Here is an 8,842-nt window from a genome sequence, read left to right on the forward strand (position 1 = left end):
GTGAAATGGTCGGATGGGTGACGTTTACACCAAGGTGGCATGTTATGGGTGGGCTTTAGGGCAATACTGTAATGCCCGGTTGTACAAACACAAATGGTGTTTGTTCTCACACCTTGAGGTCGTAGGTCATTTGCCCCAGTTGGCCTAAAGAGAGACCTAGTTTGCGCTAACCTGAAAGCTACTCTGACTCCATTCAATTATTACATTTCCTACAATATTACCAGTTCAACAGTTAATTAGTTGAGATTCAACATTTTAGCTGTTTTGCTGTAGATGTTGAAAATATTATATAAAGATTATATGTGATGATTCAAGAAGCTTGGAGGAGAAACTGTCAGATGCTTTAGAGAGTGGGTGAGTACAGACCCTGACCAAGTCTCCCAGCACAAGTGGTACACTCCTCCTGTGGGCATCATAATACCCATACAATCCACCCCTCCTGTGGGCATCAAAATACGACCCACCCATAAGACCCACCCCTCCTGTGGGCATCAAAATACCTATAAGACCCACCCCTCCTGCGGGCATCATAATACCCATACGATCCACCCCCAGTTTCTCCCAGGCTTCCTAAACCGTAGTGGACTGCATGAACCCCACTGGCCATGGTTCTCTGCCATGGGTCCACACATCCTTACAGTCAGATGGCCACCAGGCCACCTCAAGAATCCTCAAGAGGGTCTTCAGTCTGCTTAGTGGATGGTGTCGGAAATTCTCAAGAAAACAGGGGACCAGACTCTCTGTTACCACAAACTGGTACTTGTCTCCTGAAGCTCACCAGTGACCTCTGGTACAAGAGTCCTGTGGCATGATGTACCCTACCCTATCGGGCCTACTGGTAGTAGCAGCATCTCTAACCGTGCCACAGACCTCGGAGGCCTTCTCCCCTGCCTTTCTTATTTCTGATAGAGCTATCAGCAGATCCGGGGAACAGTGTGAGGTGCTCATTCAATTATATTTATATAGCGCCATAACAATACAATTGTCTCAAGGCGCTCATGGCAACATATGCTGCTGTAAAGGTGGGTGGACAAGGCTCTGGGGGTGCTCAGGACAAGGCATCAGGCATGTTTTGAAGACCTTTCCTGTACTGCACCTTAAACTGAAATGGTTTGAGCCGTAAGATCAAATGGGTCAGCCAGGAGAAGGTTTTTAGACAGTTGAAGGCAGCATGGTTCTGTGTAGATGGTCAAATCTGTACCTTTAAGGTTGTGTCGCCACTTTTTAACAGCCCAAACGGCAAGGCACTCTTTTTCAGATGTGTACATTTACATTTACATTTAGTCAGATGTGTAATGACTGCACTTGGTAGCCCACAGACCCCTGGAAGCATAGGCCATCTCCCCTTCTGCAGTCCTCTGGACCAGCACTGTTCCCAAACCTAGATCACTGGCGTCCAGAAGAACTTCAAAAGGAAGCAAGTGGCTTTAGGCTGCACCAGGATAGGAGCATTAACCAGTGCATATTTCAACTGGTCAAAGTTCATCAGGTGGTTTAACGGAGCTTTACAAATCTGCAAAATGAGGCGATAAACTAGGGATACCACCCAACAAGGCCAAGAAATCTGATCCTCCAAACAGGGCGATGTTTCCTCAATCTCCCAGCATCACTCCTTGCTCCGTTCTCTCACCCTAAGCAGGGGTCAGTGTCTCAACATGGCAAATTCCACAGCAAAAATCCACAATAGCATACAAGTCATGTGTCTGGGAGTCTGATTCAAGGTGTAAGGTGGGGCATATCAGGAAGGGGGAACAATCTGGAGGTCTGCCTAGGGGTAGTTGGTCTTACGTAGGTGTGAAGAGACAGGAAGGTTTGGCTGACCATTTGAATGTTTAACGAACATGGCGCTTCAATGTGCGGAGGCTTTTGGTGCCAATTTACTTAATGCGAATGTTAAACATTCTTGTGGGGAAGGATTCACATGAGTTGCAACTATTAGAAAAGTATATAAAAAACACCATTCTTCACCACCATCCCAAGAAAGGAGCAGATGTTACTAACAGACCACAGCACACTATCAGGCTCCATCAGATCTCCATTCACTATAGCCTCCACCTCATCTGGATCACCACCCAGTGTGGACAAGATAGTTGTGTGGGCAGCGCCATCTTTAACTTTTCTACTATTTCTACAAAGCTGTGTTTGTGCATTTGCTTTTCCTATGTATCAATAAAACTCTTATTTCTATATATTCTCTATATATTTCTATCTATTTCTCTGTATATTTATTTTTTCTTTCTCCAATAAATTAATTCATGTCCTTGATTATTCTGTAGCCCATAGGGTAACAATAACTTGAATATATGCAACATATAGCAAATGAATGTGCACATGAATATATAATCATTAACAGCAGTATGTTGGTTATATTATATTATAATATTATTATAATTACTTAAAATTGTATTCATTCAATTCAATTCAATTTATATAGCGCCAAAACAATAACATTGTCTCAAGGTGCTTTACAGAGCCCAGGGCCTGAACCCCCTTTAATGCTAGCACAATGGCGACAGGGGCAAGGACAAACTCCCTGTTAATCAGGAAGGAACCTTAAGCAGAACCACGGCACATAAGGGGGGGCCCATCTGCTTGAGGCCGGCCATGTAGAGATGCAATTAGTAGGTCCTTCATAGGCCGCAAGGTGAACCACGAAAAGTCCTTTAGAAATCGAATCCCGCTCCACAGGCGTGCATCTACACAATATTTAGTTCATAAAAAAGAAAGAGTCGTGCTTAGCTACCAAAAAAAAGTTTGTCGCTAACTTTCCAGTCAATTTTTGGTGCGTCTATGTTTTATGCCGAACTAGTTTCTTCAGAGCGCACAAGGATCTTGGTCGCGAGTGCTGGCACTTTTCGACACGTGATCATGCTACACCAATAAGGTAGCTGCTTTTTGTCAACAGAATGGCAAGATGGCGTCCACCATGCCTTCATCGAGCAGTACGGAAGACGAAGAAAATACACCGGAATGTCTTAATAAATCAAAAAACAAACATTGTTTTATGCATATTACTTCAGTCAAGCACGAAGAGGTACATTATTTCACCACTACACGATGGAATACATACAGGACAAGCCTACAAACGTGGCTCGGCTCTGGAGGTGCAGTACCACAAAGGCTGTTATAATCAGTACACCAGGTTTTTGACGAGGCCTGAAAAACCAGAGAAAGAACAGTAAGTTATTTATTAAATTGCATTTCAAGGAGCTACTAACTTAACATTATATAAGTAAACATTCAATCTGCATTCTGTTGTATGTGCACACAATCACAACCCTTATTCATGTCTTTCCTTCTCATTTATATGTGTTCTAGGAATGAGCCCACGTTTGATGTCAGCTATAAGTTATTCTGTGAGAGGATCATTCGCCAAAGGCTGCTTGTCAACCAAGAAGAGTATATGATACTCCTGTGACTCTTAATTGTCACTGTTTTGTTGTGTTGCAGACAGGATATGTTGAAGAAGAGGCTGACTCGTGATTTCCCCCATCAGTATCAAAAACCTAGAACGGTCATGTATAGAGCTGATGCAGGGTCACAACGCATGCAAATCTTTGGCCCGGATCAGAGGACCCCAACCCAATGGAAAAAGTTTCTCTCAGAGGGAACAAATACCGAATTCCTGTATGTTGTATGGAAAAATGCAGACCTTACAATAGTGGGCAAAAACCTCTGCTTGCACATACAAATCAATGTCACTGTGTGACTGTTAAGGAGGGTGTACAGTCTGTTTGTGTTGTTGAAGACCTGCAGTGTGATCATGAAGAATGTGACACAAGGGTGTTTTTACATGCACAACATGCTGCACAGGAGCATAAAGCTGTCATTATCAAGAGCTCTGACACTGATGTGGCAGTCATTGCTGTAAGTGTGCAGACAGATTTCCCATGCAGTTTATATGTTTTCACAGGGACTGGCAACAGGACACGTATCATTGACATTACCAAGGTGTCATCAGCTCTCGGAACCAGTGTGTTTTCAGTCTTGATCGGAATTCACACATTCTCTGGGTGTGACTCCACAAGTGGAGGCAAAGGAAAAAGAAAGACATTTTCTGTTGCATGTGAGAAAGATGAGTACCTAAAGGCTTTTACAAGTTTAAGTACTAACTTTAACTTGGAGCAGTCAACATTTGCACTTCTTTGCCAGTATGTATGCCACTTATATGATCAGCCAGCTGCCGATAATGTAAATGAAGCTAGGTACAAGGCTTTCTGTATAGCATCATCAGCCTTGCCAGAATTATGCATTCCCCCTACTGCTGATGCCCTCCATCAGCATTGCAAAAGGGGAAACTACTAGGCTGCAATAATGAGGTCCTGTCTCAAACAAAATATAAGTGCTCCATCACCTGCTGGATATGGTTGGCAAATAGAGGATGGGACCTTGCACATCACCTGGATGACCAGAAACCCGGCCCCTGACTGCGGCTGCAAAGGTGCCTGTGAGACAGGCAGATGTTCCTGTTTTTCTGCAGGATTGTGTTGCACAGACTTATGTCGTTGCTGTAATTGTGCCAACACAAAAGAAACTGAGGAACTGGAAGATAACCGTCCTGACACTGACAGTGAGGACTGAGTGTCCTTAATCTGTTATTTCTTATTTAGTTTTGTACAGTTTTATATATCATATTTCATATTTTTCATGAAGATTGTTTTTATGGTTCATCAGTGTTGTTTTCATTTGTGAATGAATGAATGAACGAACGAACAAATGGTCATTGGTATAAGTACAATTACTGCCTTTTATTGATAAAAGGAAGGAGGTTTTTTTGTCACATACATAGAAATACTTACGTAAAGCATGTAGTGAAATTTCGTTTGGTGTTAAGCTTTTTCTGTGCGAGTGTGAAGAAAGAAAGATCAAGAAATATTTTTCATAAATAGCAAGAGGGAGTATAAAGTGCAGTGTGTGTACAGTCCATGTGCAAGTGTGAAAAAAAGTGTAATTGCTGTTTATATAGTCATTGTGTGTGTTCAGGATACGGAATGCTTGAGGAAAGAAGCTCCTTCTCAGTCTCTCTGTTCTGGTCTTGTAGCAGCAGAGATGTTTGCCTGACCTCAGTGTTTAGAAAAGTCCATGGTCAGGATGTTAGGAGTCTTTTACAATACTTTGGGCCCTGGTACGTAGTCTTCTCTTGTAGGTCTGTAGGGAGAGGTGCTCTGATGATGCGGTACTGCTGTCACAGGCTGTACAGTTCCCATACCAAGTGATGATGCTGTCAGGACACACAGCTGATGGGTGCTGATGCTCTGAACTTCCTCAGCTGACGTAGGAAGTACAGTCTTTGCCTTGATTTCTTCAGTGTGTGCTGGGTGTTCACAGTCCATGTTAGATCGTCAGTAAGGTGTATTCCCAGGTATGTCAAACTTGATCTAAATGACTTAACATAAGCATAACATTATCGTATATTTGCCTCATTGTTCTTCTTGGACGCGGCTATGTATACAGCACTATTTAGAATCCATTTAGCTCACTTTTGAGGATGTTCGGGTGTTTTCCTCTTGATCGGTAACGTTGAATCTAACCACGGGAGCCGCCATCTTGCCATTCTGTTGACAAAAAGCAGCTACCTCATTGGTGTAGAACGATCACGTGTCGAAAAGTGCCAGCACTCGCGACCAAGATCCTTGTGCGCTCTGAAGAAACTAGTTCGGCATAAAACATAGACGCACCAAAAATTGACTGGAAAGTCAGCGACGAACTTTTTTTTGGTAGCTAAGCACGACTCGTTCTTTTTTATGAGCTAAAGATTGTGTAGATGCGCGACTGTGGAGCGGGTTGAAACGAAAACAGTGTTCACCTTACGGCCTATCAGAACTTTGACTGAGGCCGTTTCACTGCTGTGAAGGGCTCTAAAGCCAGATTGGAGAGCTTCTTCATTATTGTTTTATGTGGAAAAGAAGTAAGTTGCTTTACTATTACTTTTTCAAGTATTTTTGACAAGAAAGGGAGGCTGGATATAGGCCTATAGTTATCAGGATCCAAATGACGTTTTTTGAGAGATGGTTTGATCACTGCTATTTTGAATAATTGTGGACCGTATCCTGAAATGAGTGAATTGTTAATTGCTAATTACACCAAGATTTTGAAGGTTTCTTTAGTGTTAAGGAGTGTTAAGGAGATTGAGGCCATCGAGTGTGGGTAGATGGCTAGATGGTTATAAGATACATATTGAATCATATACAAACTGTATCTATACCCAGAAAGTCTAAACCCACAGTAAATCACTCTGATAGAGGTATTAAACAGGAAAATATGATAAAGATAAAAACTCTATCTGCACACAACACTAGCAGTACAAACCTAAAGCTGGGCCTTATTAACATGGGGTCCTTAACATCGAAAAGCTGCACTTATAAATGAGCTGATAACGGACAACCACATTCAAATACTTTTCCTAACCGAAACCTGGATAATTCCTAGCCTTAAATGACTCCACTCCACACTCGAAGTCATGTCAACTGGCACGTACGTGGCACAGGACGTGGAGGTGGAGTAGCAACAATTTCCTACACCGCCTTAGGTATTTCCCCAAGACCTGAATTTCACTTTTTAAGTCCTTGTACTTCATCTTACGCATCCAAACTGGAAAACCATCCATTCGGTCACTCTTGTGACACTATAGACCACCTGGCCCCCTACACTGAATTTGTATCCGAGTTTTCTGTCTTCCTATCCGCCTTGGTTATAAACTCCGATAAAATCCTCATAGTGGGATATATCAATATCCACATGGACAATGAAAATAATAGCCTTACAATTGCATTCCAATCATGAATAGAATCTATTGGGTTTTCCCAACATGTAAACGCGCCAACTCATTACCACAATCACATCATTGGCCTTGTTTTAACACATGGCTTAGAAATTGACCACCCTATAGTTCTACCTCAAAATACTGCCCTTTCAGATCACCACCTAATAACATTCAACATGAAATTAGAACTCTGAGCAACATCAGAATTAACCCACTTCTACAGCTGTTTGACAAGACTACAGCATAATTCATATCAAAACTACCAGCCGCACTGGCCACGGCACTGAAAGTGGCGTAAGCACATCTCCACCTCATATCGACCTACTAACAGATGGTGTCATATGTGCGCTTCACTCAACCCTTGACAGTGTTGCACCACTGAAAAAGAGAATACGAAAACAGAAAAGATTGGCCCCATGGTACACTGATCACACTTAAACAAACTACACAGAAACTAGAAAAAAATGGTACTCCACCAAACTTTAGGTGTTCTACCTGGCGTGGAAGGAAAGTCTTCTAAACTATAAACAAGCACTTTCTAAGGCAAAATCAGCTTACTACTTTTCGTTGATTGAAAATAATAAAAACAACACAAGGTTTGTCTTTAACACCATTTCTAGACTAACAAAAAAACACAATACAATGTAACGTTCCGTTCCTATAATCTTTAATGGTAACGATCTCTTGACCTTTTTCAATAAAAAAATTCTAACAATAGCAGAAAAAGAAAATTCACAGACCCATATCCAACCTCCCTTTCTTGTCCAAAATACTTGAAAAAAGAATAGCTAAGCAACTTACTCCCTTTCTACATAAAAACAATATCGAAGAAGACTTCCAATCTGTTTTAAGAGCCCATCACAGCACTGAAACGGCCTTAGTCAAAGTCCTGAATGACCCTATAGACACTGTCTATATCACTACCCACTCTACGCTTTTGACACTATAGATCATCATCACTGTTGTGTATCCTGCCATCCCTGCCATCCTAACTAAAGTCTGCATGCACCATGTCAGCCAACTAAACTAAACAAACACTAAACTAAACTAAACATAACATAACAAAACGAAATGCTAATAAAATTCGGCAGCCTCTCTCTCTCCCTCTCCTTTTATATCCTATTGCTAATGCCTATATTGATACTGATATAGTGGCCATATTACCTATGGTTAATTGACTATTATCTGTTTATCAAATTGATGTCTACTAACACATTTTTTCTCTCTCTTGATCCAAATGCTGATGGATGTGGAAACATTGCTCCTCATGACCTCTGCTCCTCATCTAGTCATATTGACAGCCGAACTGTACCCACTCACTCTGTCTCTTTCTTCCTCTCCTAGTCTACACGCTGTTTTGTATGTATCATGTATATACCATATGATGTTTGTATATATATTATGTAAATCTACCACATGTATGCTGTGTACATTTACCCTGTGTATGCTGTGTACATGTACCACTTGTTGTCTTCCCAGCTGACCTCAAGCAGATGGGTCCCCCCTTATGTGCCGCGGTTCTGCTTAAGGTTTCTTCCTGATTGACAGGGAGTTTTTTCTTGCCCATGTCGCCATTGTGCTTGCTCTAAGGGGGCCCAGGCACTGGGCTCTGTAAAGCGCCTTGACATTTTTTTATTGTTTTGGTGCTATATAAATAAAATTGAATAGAAACTGTAATTCTCAATTGTTTAGGGCCTACAAGCATTACCTCAGTTTTATCGGAGTTAAGGAGCAGGAAGTTGTTAGCCATTGAAGATTGTACATCTTGCATAAATTATTATTATTATTATATTCAGTAATTGTAATGGTGTTGTTATTTTGGATGTTTGAGGGACGTATTTTGCTCCCCCATAAGTGCTGGTCAATGAAGCCCTACAGTTTTATACGCTACAAAATGTTTTGAACAACGTGTTGGTTGAAACTAAGTCAGAGAAAGCTGACATAAAAAGGTGAAAAGGGAGTGGGAATTGATGGACAGAGTAATCATAAGAAGAAAGGAAAGAAGAGTGAACAAGAGTGGCTATGGATAAAGACAGAGAGACAAAAAAGAGTGGAGTGAGATAGACAGATGGAGAGAAA

The sequence above is a fragment of the Clupea harengus genome, chromosome 20 (assembly GCF_900700415.2).
Source record: "Clupea harengus chromosome 20, Ch_v2.0.2, whole genome shotgun sequence".
Lineage (NCBI taxonomy): Eukaryota > Metazoa > Chordata > Actinopteri > Clupeiformes > Clupeidae > Clupea > Clupea harengus.